The sequence below is a fragment of the Mesoplodon mirus genome, assembly GCF_964341445.2.
Source record: "Mesoplodon mirus genome assembly, chromosome: 1".
NCBI classification, from domain to species: domain Eukaryota; kingdom Metazoa; phylum Chordata; class Mammalia; order Artiodactyla; family Ziphiidae; genus Mesoplodon; species Mesoplodon mirus.
In genome coordinates, this window is record NC_138976.1 from 219,927,154 (window position 1) to 219,942,106 (window position 14,953).

The following is a 14,953-nucleotide window of genomic DNA, read 5'->3' on the forward strand; positions in this document are numbered from 1 at the left end:
TGCTTGGCTAGTTCTCAAAGCCAATTCTCTGCAGTGTCTCATAAAGGCCAAGCAACTTTAAAACGATTACAGATTGCTTCTAGAGTACAAAACTTAGCCAAGTTTTGAGAAGTAATTTATTCACAACCTGATGTGTTCCATCAAGTAGAAGCCCAGGGGTCTCTTTCATATCTAGTGTGTCAGGAACAAATGGGTTTCAGTGGATTCCAGAAAACAAAGACATTTTGGGAACAGTTTGCAGGGAACATTCAGAACTTTCTAACACCACAGGGCCTAATTTGCTAGTATATCGAATTTCAGCGATCCTAATTTTAGAGTTTTACAACACCTGCTGGTAAAGCCACCCAACCTTCTCTTACTGAACTGATGAAGTAGGTAAGAGATAATTTTTTATTGAGAGCTGTGTAATCAGGAAACAGGGAGGAAAAAAAGATATTGCTGTTTCTCTCAGAGATGAGTCCACACAACACAGCATGAAAAGCCTACATTTTCATACAAACTAATTAAAACTACTTGAGCCTTACCTCATTAGACTGATTTCATCTAAGCTAAACATAGGCAGAGACTCCTACTGTCAACAGATTAAAATCATACAGGATATGAGACTTGTGTAGTTGCCAGCTTAGTAGATGGGCCTCTCCTTATCCAGCAAAGATGTGTGTTTCCTGCCGAAATTGACCACTGATTAGATTAAGGGTTTAGAGGCAAAGGTAAATATAAAAAGAATTGCATTGCAGGCAGTGGGTGGATCCCAGTGGGTAACCTGAGGATGACCACCTTGATAATAAACATAAATAACTAGGGCAGAGTTCTGTTTTCACTTCCCTTTAGTCATGATTTTCCTTTCCATTTATTTTGTATAATAACAATTAAAAATCAGCAAGTACCTCACAAGGATTTCTGGATGCCAATAACGGATTGGGTATTTGATGTTGGCATTTGACATTTAGCATCATATATATGAGATTTTGATTTGATATTTCTTCTCTCTCCCTCTCTCTCTCTGCCTTTGTCTCCACTTTCTTCATCCCTTTTTTCTAATGCCTGAAACAAAAGTTGTCATTCGTGCTCATTCTAGGTAATCTGAGGAAAATCACAGTTGTCAGTCTCTGCTCTTGGTTTTGACCTTGTTCTGTGTTCTGTTCCCAGGGTAGGTGTTTGTCACAGCAGGGAGAACATAGAGAGGTTCTGGCCAGGACAAGGCTGTGTCTCAGAGTCAAGGTCTCCATGGTGCTTGTCCGAAAGCCCAGCGGCGGGGTAGGGGTACACTACAGGGCGGCAGCATCCCTGAGAACATTTGGGAGGAGAAGTGTCCTGGGACACTAATGAGGGGAGAGGAACAGGATCAGAAGCAGGAACACCTTGAGGAGGGACTGGGAACCCGAGCCAGCACCAAGGGGAGAGCTGAGCAGCCAGGGCCTGGAGAGGTGGGGAGAGGGTCAGGACGCAGAAATTATGAGAAGCCCAGGCAGAGTCCAGGTCGTTGCAAGAATTCTTGTAAGTCTAGGGAGAAAGGAAGCAACGCTAAGCCCCGTCAGGGACCTTAGAAGAGACTAAGAGGATCGCCACCCCCATTGTTGGGTACAGGGCAAGGCACGACTCCTCTCTCAAGCCAGTGCAGCCCAGGGCCTTGGGGAAGACTCACCAACTCTGTGCATCCAGCCTTATGGGGCTTCATGGTGGTTTGCCCTCCACAGAGTTTACACTGGGAGGGAAAGGAGGGTCTGAAACATGACAGTGTTGTAGAGAGTGTTGCCTTATAGCTTAAAGAAGCAGGAAAAAAAAATATTTTCAACAAGCAAGAGCTATTGTTATATACTGACATTCCTGGAACTGGGTTTTCAGATTTCTTTATTTGCTTTTTGTCTGTTTGCTATCTAGAACATAACTATGCCTTAAGTAGGATGATTGGTAGCAAGCAAAAGAAATCACCCCTGGCTGAGTTAGGCAGAAAGAGTAATTTATGAAAAGGATATTAAGAAGTTCATGGGATCACTAAGAGATCTGGAGAGCCAGGCCAGGAATCCCAAAGTCCCACAGCAGGACTCTTTCCCAGCTCCAAGTTAGCAGCTCCCCCAAGCAGTGGATACTGCAGATTACGTTGCCACCACTGCTGCAGTGGAATTTTTTTTTTATCTTTTCCTTTAATCTTTTAAAATTTCACTTGTTACAATGTACTTATATTATAATTGTAGTTTTAAAAAGTAACAATGGAAATTTAAAAGAAAAAAACATAATTGTGTGCTTAATTGCATTACATAGAATTATTATCCAGCAGTCATAATTCTGTTAGTACACCAGTATAGAGATTAGGGTACGGGTTAGGGTTAGGGTAAGGGTTAGGTTACAGTTTAGGATACGGCTACGGGTTAGGGTTAGGGTTAGGGTATGTGTTAGTGCTGTGGAATCTTAATCTTGCTGCATTCAGCAATGCCTCCAGCCACCCCTATGCTGGGGACACGCTTGTGCTGCAGCTGCCCTCACCACCAACTCTCTACAGTCCCTGCTTCTGGGTGTCCACAGCTTCTGGTTCAAACCCAAGGGCAGCGTGTGAGGTTGGCAAAGCCTACATCATGTGATCATGGCCTCACAGCAAGGGAGACTGGGAACACAAGTACCTGGCAATTTTAGTTCCCATAATGGTAGGTGGGCTCTAACTTCCACAAAGACTCATACAGCAGAGAACTCATCACACTGGAGACATCGGCATGGGACTCAAGTGATGAGCAACCAAAAAGAATGGCCGGGGGAAGGGGGAGGGATAAATTGGAAGATAGGGATTGACACATACACACTACTATATATACAATAGATAACTAATAAGGACCTACTGTAGAGCACAGGGAACTCTACTCAGTACTCTGTAATGGCCTATATGGGAAAAGAGTCTAAAAAAGAGTGGATATATGTATTTGTATAACAGATTCACTTTGCTATACACCTGAAACTAACACAACATTGTAAATCAGTTATACCCCAATAAAAATTTTTTAAAAAAGAATGGCAGGGGCTTCCCTGGTGGCGCAGTGGCTGAGAATCTGCCTGCCAATGCAGGGACACGGGTTCAGGCCCTGGTCTAGGAAGATCCCACATGCCGCGGAGCAACTAAGCCCATGAGCCACAACTACTGAGCCTGCGCATCTGGAGCCTGTGCTCTGCAACAAGGGAGGCTGCGATAATGAGAGGCCCGTGTGCCGCGATGAAGAGTGGTCCCCGCTTGCCACAACTAGAGAAAGCCCTCGCACAGAAACGAAGACCCAACAAACACAGCAAAAATAAATAAATAAATAAATAAAAATTAAAAAAAAAAAGAATGGCAGACATTGATTACAGGCATCTAATACAGCTATAATAGAGTGTTATGGACTGAACATTTGTGTGCCCCCCAAATTCATCTGTTGAAGCCCCAACTCCAACGTGATGCTATTTGGAGGTGGGACCTTTGAGAGGTGATTAGATCATGAGGGTGGGGCCATCATGATTGGATTAGTGTCCTGGTAAGTGGATCTTTCTTTCTCTTTGTGCCATTTAAGGACACAGCAAGAAGGTGGCTGTTTATAAGCCAGGAAGAGAGTCCTCAACAGACACCAAATCTGCTGGCACCTTGATCTTGGACTTCTCAGCCTCCAGAATGGTGAGAAGTAAATGTCTGTCATTTAAACCACCTGATCTATGGTGTTTCATTATAGAAACCAGAGCAGTCTAAAACAAGTTGGAATGGAACTAGACCCTATTAAGTGATGACAACGCTGGGCCTTCCCTCTCTGACTTGCTTTGCCTCACTCCCCTAGTTTCATGGTTATCCCCCTGCCCGACTGCCTACTGGGGTTTCCCAAAGTTCATGTCCTCTGTTCTCATCTGCCGACTCCCTAGTTCCTGACCTATTGCTCCCCTCTAATCTCTGGAATCTGGCTTTGACTTGCTTTCCTGTTTGCTCAGAGCATTTCTCATTCTCAACTTCTGGCCTCTCCTGCTGTCTGTTGGTCCTGCCACTGCAAATGATTCTGACACCGCTTCTGAATGATGACTATGCAGTCCTTTGTGATAAAGTATTCTACTATATCTTAAGATAGTAGCTCTGTAAAGTCATATTATAATAAGGCCCTACAGGTAATTGAATCCCCACGGAGGAGGCTGGAGTGTGTATGATTCATGCCAAAGCCTGTGTCTCCATGGATCACGTTAAGCTAGCTGTACTGTATCATTTACGAGATATTTTTGCTGACTTGTTATAATAGGCTCCCCAAGCAATCATCCCCCAGAGCATATCTGAATTTTCAATAACTGAGTTAAAATATTACTTTAAAATACTTGTCTCTTGAGTGCTCTTTTACAATAATTGCCATAAATCTGACAAGAAGTTTAGGAGAAGAGAAAGTGGCCACATCAGCAGCTCTGCAATAAAGCCCTCATCTCCCTCCTATGGCTCCTTATTGCCAGGTCTGTAGACATAGCCTTAGCTGCCCTGTGGCTAAATTCTTCAACTGTGAGGTCCTCTAAAAATCCCAGTGACACACCTTATAATGCTGTTGAAAGAAATCACTCAAGAATGTTTGAAAAGCATTTTTGCAAAATAAAACTGAGTAGTAATCTGGAACGCATGATACCATTCAGAAGGCAAAGAGACGAAGGAGCAATAATCATATTAGGACAAATCGTGTTCTTCTTTCCACCAAGGATCAAATATGATATCTGATATACAATGCAGTAGCGTTCCATTCTGAAGAGTCACAGAGTTGAGCAAGGAGTTAGATTCCTGGGAAGCAAAAACATGGAATGAACCCAACACTGGGGAGATAGTCAGCCTCAGGTTCAAACTAGTTGATAAACCATCTCTAGGGGAATTTTATGTGGTCTTCTTCACCCTCCTGCCACAAAAACTGTTCACTGTGAACTTGGGCTTCTGAGCCTCCTCATGTGTCAAGCTTTGCACGTTGCTGTCCAGTGCTCTTGGTGTGGTTCTCTACTTTCACAAGTGCTTTGCAATCTGCAAAACACTCTCACATCCATTTTTTCCCTCTGAATCTCAGGCAGCTCAGCAGGTAAACAGAAGAGATAAAGTCACAGGACCTCAAAGCACAAGCACAGGGTCCCCCACTTTCATGGGATGTCACAGGGAGTCAGCAATGGTGGATCTGGGTCCCTTCATTCCTACTCCACTACTGTTTCTCCCATGCCTCTCTCATTTCACATTAAGCATGTTCTCTCTTCCAAGAGGTCCAGAAAAGAAACTTTCTTCCCTTGGTTTTCAAGGAGACATGGGCTATTTTTACTCACTCAGCATCCCTTCTTTTCTTTGGGGGGCTATCCCTTCGCAATTTTTGCTAGTCCTGATGTCATCAAGAGATGGGCTCAGAGTCTCCACAGCTGGGCCAGAGCCTCTCTTGCCACACGGCGTATCTTGAATTGGTAACTTACATTTGAAAACTAAGAGATTACAGGTTTTCCACTATTCATACAAAAGGGAGAGTTGACTTGTTTCTGTCATTGAGATCCCCAAACATCCCTGGTGCTGTCCTTCTGTAGGCTAGGAATTCATATTTTGCTGAAGTTAGCCGGACTACACTGACCTAACCAATTCAACTCCATTAATGCCCTTAGTTAGCTGCCCTGGGGGAGGAAAAAGCCTTGATTTTAAGTCCTAGAAAACAAACAAATTTTAGCCTCTGGGAAACGTGCAAACTCATTTTTCTTGCAGGCAGGAAGATACCTTTTAAGATTTGTCTATGTGTGCAAGCTCAGCCTAGCATCGACAGTCAAAGTTTATGCAGGTCCTACAGCATCAACACAAAAGGCCTCACAAATCTTTCAGGGAGTGGTAACACTTTTCAGACAGTCACTCGTGCAAATAGTCATTAAATATCTTCATCGTGTTGACTAGACAGATCTAAACAGGCTTCTGAGCCTAGATTGACTAGCATCCCAGGAGATCTTAAATAACTACCTTGCCAAGCATTTTCAAAAACACATCCTGCTCTCCGAATTCCATTTGGCTCAAAGGGTTGGCATAGAGCCAGCTTCTCCTCCTTTGCTCTTGGAAATTGTCCCCTTCTTCCCAGTGACTGTCCGAAGCAAAAATGAGAACCCAAGAACACATACGTTTGTTTCCTCCAAACTCAACTCCTCACTGGGGCCATCACCTCTTCCCAGCCCTCCCTTACATCACAGCTTACTTCTAGCAAAGGAGACACTATTCATGATTTATTCTACTGCACACATTTATATTAAAGTTACCTATTCTAGAACATTAGGAGGCTCACTTTCAGCTACCAGTCAGCAGGTGAAAGAAACACCATGAGGAATGAAACAGTTGACACTCCTGTTCCATTTCCATGACTAGTACCCATGACCTTAGCCAGGTTACTTATCTTCTCTGGACTTTAGTTCTGCATTCCCAAGTTGAAGAGATTGGAAAGGATGAATGCTAAGATCCCTTCAACCACTAACATTCTGCACTGCATGTCTACATTCTCCGGAGAGCTGCCACTCTTCTTTGTGATGGCCATGCCTAGCTAGCCTGTGGAAATGAAAATCAGGCAAAACAAAGCAAGCAAAACATCCCTATCTTGAACTGTAAATTACATGCAATTATTTTGCACAATAACAGAAAAAAACAAACATTTTTTATATTAATGGTGCTGAGAAATATTAAGGCATGTGTCAGCTGAAAAGAAATGCACAACCTAAAAGTTGAGGTTATACTTTATTCCTCAGACTTGTTAAGGACTTAATCCCTGAAGACAGCCTCTCAGAGAGAGGTAAGGTAGGAGCCAGGATATATAGGAGTTTTTGCAACAAAGACCAGGTAATTGGAACTTCAAAAGGTTACTATTAAAGAAAAAAACAGACATCTCAAGTTAATGAATTTAGAATTTTTCTTTGTATGGGAAGATGCAAGAGTCTGGGCTCACTGAAATCATTCTTTGATATGCACCTTAACTATCTAGGGCCAGTGTCCTGATTTTCTTTATTCTGAATCCTCTCAGGGTATGCAGTGGAGAGGGGTAGGAAGGGGGGGTGGCTGCAGCAGCTGATGGCTTAAAGGCCGCAACATCCTTTGTTTACTGATATGGCAGGAAACATTTTTCATCCACATATGCACTGTGTATCTCTGGTAGTTTTATTCATTAGGACTAAGACAAATATTAAAGATAATAATCCAGGGACTTCCCTGGTGGCGCAGTGGTTGAGGGACAAATGTATAATGAAAGAGATTAATAAAGTTGAAAAATATAAAACAAAATTTACCCTGTAAGTTAAAGAATTATCCAAAAATGTTTTAAATTTTTTTAAAAACTAGAAAATATTTTCAACAAATATGACAGACAAATGTTAATATAGTAAATGTTCACAAAGTTCTTTTTAACACATAAAAAAGTAAACGTCCCAGTGAAAAATAGAAAAGATACAGGTATGCATAATTTACAAAAGTAGAAACCAAACGGTCTTTGATTTTTTTTTAAATCCACCCTTGGCTCACTAGTAAACAAACAAACAAACCAAACCAAACAAGACAAAAGAAAAATACCTGAGAAAAGTTTGCTCCCAGTCTAACCATAAATTAACAGATAATTTAAGAAATGTATAGACATTGGTATTAAGGTACACTGTGGTCTAATGTTGGCTGGAGCTTAATTTGACATATTTCTGGACAGCACTTTAAAAATACATAGAAAGCACTTACAAATTTGTACTTTCCTTAGGTTCAACAATTCTAATTCTATAATTTACTCTAGGAAAAAGTCATGGATTTGCATAAAACCTTATTTCTAGGGACATTCATGTTTTTACCAGAGGAAGGTTGGTAACAAACTAAATATCTAACAATGGGGAAAACAAAACTTTGCAACTATTAAAAGTGGTCCTGTAATGGCACAAAGGTAGACAAGTAGACCCACAGAACAAAAAATAGAGTCCACAGACTCATGCAGACACAGACACATTATTTACAACAGAGGCATCTGTTCAGTGGGGGAGAGGATCACCTTGTCAATGAATGTTAGAGCAGTTGAATATTTGTATGGAAAAATGAACTTTGACCTCTAGCTCAAGCCATAGACAAAAATTAGTTTCTAGGGGATCTTAGCTCTACATGTAGAGGTAAAACTATCAAGCTTTCAGAAGAAAATGTAGACAAATGGCTTCATGAGCTTGTGGTAGGTAAAACTTTCTTAAGCAGGATACCAAAAGCTTTAACCACGAAAGAAAAAGAGTTGATAAATTGAACTTTATTACAGTTAAAAACTTCTATTCATCAAAAGGCATCACTTCACGAAAATAGCATTTCACAAAAGAGGATACCCAACAGCTGGTAAGCATATGAACGACGCTCAATATCGTTACTCATCAGGTACATACACATTAAAACCATAGTGATACCAGCAAATACCCACTAGAACGGCCAAATTGAAAAGACCAAGAATGCCCACTGTCAATGAGGATATGGAAGAAATGGACTCTCATACACCCCTGGTGGGAGTATCAATTGCTTCAAGCTTGGAAAAATAATTTGGCTACCAAGACTAAACATATACCTACCCAATGATGCATGCCTGGGTACTCAAGAGAAATGAAAACATATGGTCACAAAGAGACTTACACAAGCAAGTTCACAGCCGCTTTATTAATAATAGCTACCCAATGGAAGTAACCCAAGTGTCTGTCAACAGGAGAATGGATAATTATGGTGTTTTTATATAGCAAAATACCATGTAGCAACAACAAAAAGAACGAACCGTTGATAAGTGGATGAATCTTTTAATAAAATGTTGACTGAAAAGAGGCAGATCCAAAAGAGACTTTTTACAAAATTATTCCATTTATGCAAAGTTCAAGAAGGAGCAAAAATAATCTACAGTGATAAAAGTCAAAATAGAGGTACCTGAGGGGAAATATTGAAAAGGAAGGGGCCCATGGAAACCTGTGTGCTGATGGAACATTCTACATACTGATTACTATGTAGAAGCTAATAGATGACAAATATGTAAACATTTATTGAGGTGTACGTACGCTTAAAATACATACAGTTTTCTGTATGTAAATTGTATCTTAAAAACTTTTTAAGAGAAGTTGTAAAAGAAGAATGAATGGTATGGGGACTGTGAACATTATATTAAGTAAAAACAAGTTTTATTCATTAATTTATCCATTCAACAAACATTTATTGGGCATCTACTAAATGCCAATCATTGACCAAGGACACAGAGAATAATAGTGAATAAAATAGAAAATGTCTCTGTCTCAGGCAGCTTACATTCTAGTGTGGAGTTTGTTGAACAATAAATATATGCATGATCTCACTCATATGTGGAATCTTAAAAAGAAAATTGAACTTACAGCTACAGAAACCGATTGGTGGTTGCTAGAGATGGGGGAAGGGGAGCCAATTGGGTGAAGGTGATCAAAAGGTGCAAATTTCCAGTTGTAAGCTAAATAAGTCCTGGGGATTATAATGAACAGCATAGTGACTATAGTTAACAAAACTATATTGTATATTTGAAAGATGCTAAGAGAGTAGATCTTAAAAGTTCTCATCACACACACACAAATGTACCTATGTGTGGTAATGGATGTTAACTAAACACAGTAATCATTTTGCAGTGTATACATGTATCAAACCATTATGGTGTACACCCAAAACTAATACAATGTTATGCATCAGTTATATCTCAATAGAAAGATCAAAGTTTGCATAACAAACACGTTGAGTTAAAGTGCTTTACATATCAATAAAAATAGAAAAGAAAGATCTTTGGTACTGAGTGTTAGAATAGTTAACTGAATCTGAAAAAATTTCAATCTGTTCCATTCTCACCTTGTCTTGTACACACCTCATGTGCAGTTAACATTTTTTGAATGAGTGAAAGCATGATTATCACTGTATAAAGTCTATACTTTTGTAGATAATAAAGATAAATCTGTTTTCTGGCAAAACCCAAAAGTTATACAATATATTAGCTACATTACAAAGAAAATTACAAAGAAATGTTTTTTAAAATTGGTAAGTTATAATTATTCAATTATTTGAAATGCTCATTGCATATCTCTTTAAATTTATTTTTAAAAATGAATTAGTCCACAGCAAAAAAAAAAAAAAAAGAGCCCATAGAATTCAGTGCATTATTGTAGTGTGTGTGCACATGTGTGTGTGTATATACCTATTTTGCCAATGAATGTTTCAAATAAGCATAGAATCAAAGACTGGAAAATTTTAACAGTGGTATCTGTTTTGGAGATTACAAGTAATTTTTATTACCTTATCGTTGCTTTTATCATTTTCTACAGTGATCGTATATTCCTTTCATAATCAGAACAAAAATGTCATTGACAAAACTCTGAATGTAAGCACCTTGGCTCTAACTGTTTCTCAGCAGAGAGCAAGCCACAGTATGTTCCCTGAGAACTTGTAGCTTCGAAGTTTTGACAGCTGTGTAACACTTGGAGCAGCTACATAAGAACCTGAATGAACCTCTTTAAGGCAATTGGTGTGGAAGTTATATTAAGAAAAGAAGGAGGACAAAAAGGCGGCCAGGAAAAACTTTTTAATTGGCGTCGTGAAATGGTTTCTGCAGGGTTTGCTAAGCCAGGATTTTTCATTGAACATGAGGTCAAAGTCGTTAAATCAGAGCCTGGAAAGAATATGAATTGCAGTGGAGTGTTCGTCCAACCAGCTAAATCATATCCTTGCTTCTGTCATTGACTTGTAGAATAGCCTTAGGAAAATTTATACAACTTGATTTCTCATTTATGAAACAGGAAGAATAATCTCTAGATTAGAGGTCCACTACAGTTTCCCACTTGGCAGTCACAAACCTAAACTGTATTTCTACCCCCAAAAGACCCACAGTGGGGCATGCACCCAGATCCCCAATTGACCACTGTTTATTTCTTGCTTAAATCCTTCCATGTGCCATATTATAGATCACAGAACTCTATGCTAAGGAAAAGTTATTATGTGCAAATATGTTTGAAATGGAATTTAGGTTATTTAGAAATCTGTAATCTGTGGTTAATCTGATCATTTAATATAGAACAATTAAGTGAGAAATTTATCCCAATTAATAAAGGCATTCAGCTATGTGAATCCACTTCACATTGCAAGCCCTTTCTGTCAGAGCAAGTCATGTGTTCTAGAAAAGTATACCAGATAACACTTACATTAATTGTAAGAAATGTATAGACACACACACATACACACACACACACACACACACACACACACACATATATATATATATACTGTAATAGTTAATTTTATGTGTCAACTTGAGTAGGTCACAGGAGGCTGAGATATTTGGTCAAACATGATTCTGAGTGTGTCTATGGTGGTGTTTCTGGATAAGATTAACATTTGAATCCATAGACTGAGTAAAGCAGATTGCCTTCCCTAATATGGGTGGATCTCATCCAATCAGTTGAGTGCCTAATAGACCAAAAAGGCTGACTGTCCCCCAAGTAAGAAAGAATTCTTCCTGCTTCCTTCAAACTGAGAGATTGGCTTTTTTTCCTTCCTCCAGACTCGAAATGAAACATCTGCTATTCCTAAGTCTCAAGCTTACAGTTTTTGGACTGGACTATGCCATCTTCAATCCTGGTTCTTAGACTTTTGGATTTAAGCAAGAACTAAGCCACTGTCTCTCCTGAGTCTCCAGCTTGCTAACTCACTCTGCAGACCTTGGGACTTGCCAGCCTCCATAAATGTGAGGGCCAGTTTCTGTATCTATCTATCTATCTACATCTCTATAGAGAGAGGGGGGAAGGGAGAATCCTGAATAATACAAGGTGAAAGACTTGTGTACTGAAACTACAAAATGTTGCTGAAAAAATTAAAGAAGACACCATTAATTGCAAAGACATCCCATGTTCATGGATTGGAAGACTTAACAGTATTGTCAATACTACCGAATGTGATCTACATTCAATGTAAACCCTCTCAAAATCTTAATGGTGTTTTTTGCAGAAATAGAAAAATCCATCCTAAAATTCATATGAAATTTAAACTGACACTGAATAGCCAAAACAACCATGAAAAAAAAAAAAGTTGGAGAGCTCACATTTTCTGATTTCAAGATTTATGATAAAGCTACAGTAATCAAAACAGTGTGGTTCTCTCATAAAGACAGACTATAAACCAAAGGAATAGAACAAAGAGTCCAGAAACAAACCCTCATATATGAGATCAAGTAATTTCTGATAAGGGTGTCAAAATTATTAAATGGGGAAAGGACCATCTTTTCAACAAATGGTGTTGGGGAAATGGTATATATATGCAAAAACAGAAGTTGAACCCTTACTTTACACCTTATAAAAAAACAACCCAGAATGGGTTAAAGATCTAAATGTAAAACCTAAAACTATACAACTCTTTGAAGAAAATACAGAGGGAGAGACTCATGATATTGGTTTTGGCAATGATTTCACAAACATGACACCAAAAGCATAGACAAGAAAAAATAAATGAATTTGACTTCATCAAAATTAAAACCTTTGGGGGCTTCCCTGGTGGTGCAATGGTTGAGAGTCCGCCTGCCAATGCAGGGGACCCGGGTTCGTGCCCCGGTCAGGGAAGATCCCACATGCTGCGGAGCGGCTAGGCCCGTGAGCCATGGCCGCTGAGCCTGCGCATCCGGAGCCTGTGCTCCGCAACGGGAGAGGCCACAACAGTGAGAGGCCCGCGTACCAAAATAAATAAATAAATAAATAAATAAATAAAGGGCCAAAGGGAGATCAGCTAGGTGGTTTGTGACCACCTAGAGGGGTGGGATAGGGAGGATGGGAGGGAGGGAGATGCAAGAGGGAAGAGATATGGGAACACATATATATGTATAACTGATTCACTTTGTTATAAAGCAGAAACTAACACACCACTGTAAAGCAATTATACTCCAATAAAGATGTTAAAAAAAAAAATGGGCAAAAGAGTTGAATGAGAATTTCTCCAAAGAAGATATACAGATTGCCAATAAGATCCTGAAAACATTCTCAACATCTCTAATCACAGGGAAATAGAAATAAAAATCACAATGAGATATTAATTTGTACCCATAAAGATAACTATTATCAAAAAAATAAAACAGAACAGAAAATAACAGATGTTGATGAGGATGTCAAGAATTGGAACACATGTGCTCCTGGTAAAAGTGTAAAATGGTACAATCCTTATGGAAAACAGTTTGGTTGTTCCTCAAGACATAAGTATAGATTTACCATGTAATCCAGAAATTTCATTCCTAGCTATACACTGAAAAGAATTCAAAGCAGGGACTTGAACTTGAACAGACTGTACATCCATGTTCATAGCAGCATTTTTCATAATAGCCAAAAGGTGGAAGAAACCCAAGTACCGTTCAGTGGGTAAACGGGTAAATAAAATGTGGTGTGTATACACAATGGAATGTTATTCAACCCTTAGAAAATAATGAAATTCTTACACATGCTACAACATGAAAGAACCTTGAAGACATTATGTTAAGTGAAATAAGCCTCTCACAAAAGGACAAATACTTTATAATTACTCTTATGTGAGGTACCTAGAGTTGTCAAATTCATAGAGACAGAAAGTAAAATAGTGATTGCCAGTGCCTGGGGGAAGCGGAGAATAGGGCATTATTACTATTTTTTTTTTTTTGCGGTACACGGGCCTCTCACCGCCGCGGCCTCTCCCGTTGCGGAGCACAGACAGGCTCTGGACGCGCAGGCCCAGCGGCCGCGGCTCACGGGCCCAGCCGCTCCGCGGCATGTGAGATCCTCCCGGACCTGGACACGAACCTGTGTCCCCTGCATTGGCAGGCGGACTCTCAACCACTGCGCCACCAGGGAAGCCCGGGCATTATTTGTCGTGTGTGTAATTTCAGTTTGGGAAGATGATAAAAGTTCTGGAGGTGGATAGTGGTGATGATTGCATAATTATGTGAATATACTTGATGCCACTGAATTGAATACTTAAAAACAACTAAAGTGTTAAATTTTATGATTTGTTTATTTGTCCACAATAAAAACTAATCTTGGAACAATTGCAAAAATTTTGTTAGGGGAAACTTCTGTGAGAGAGAATGGGGAGGGAACTAGAGGGATTTGAGGATCCATCAGACCAGGAAGCAAGTCTGACTCTAAGGAAAGGAGAAAGGGAAGGAAGATTGAATGAAAGCATCCATCCTAGACCTCGGTTCAGTTTAAAGAGGTTTTGACAAGTCCCGCAGCCAATATCCACCATCACAGGAGTCCTCATTTTCTCCCAGAAACGGGCATGCTTTAGTGTCATCAGCATACGGGGTATTGGCTATCTAAGGAAGCAGCCCTAGGAAGTGTCAGTGGGTTTCAGCATGCAGCCACTGAGGCCCTTCATCGATTACACTCTATAGTCGGAGGTCAGCAAGACATACTATCATGACCACCACAAAGGCTTTGCATGATCTGCCACCACCATTGCCTCTTGACTCCTTAGCCTCCTTCCCTTTGCATCATATGCTCCAGCCACACTGGCCTTGCCAATCCTTGGAGACACTGGGCATGTTTCTGCTGGAGAACTTGTGCACATGTTACTGTGCTTAAATGCTCGTCTCCTGAGTTTACATGTGGTTTGCTTCTTCACTTCCTTCAGATCTTTACCCAAACATCACTTTCCCAGTGAAGCCTGCCCTGGCCACACTATCGAAAATTTCAACACCCCTTCACCATCCGTCATACACATACACAGACTTTCTGTCTCTCCTCTCTGCTTTTTTTCTTAGCATTTGTCACTATGAAACATAATATACTCATTTATTTATATTGTTTGTTTCCTATCTCTCCTACTAGAATGTAAATTTCACGTCAACAGGAGCAGTGACTTGATTGGTTATTGTTGTTTATTCAGCAAGTAGAATAGTGCATAGAATATATTAAGCCTTCAATAAGTATAATACAACACTGAACACACGGAAGAAAAAAATTGAAAATATTAATACATTTATTG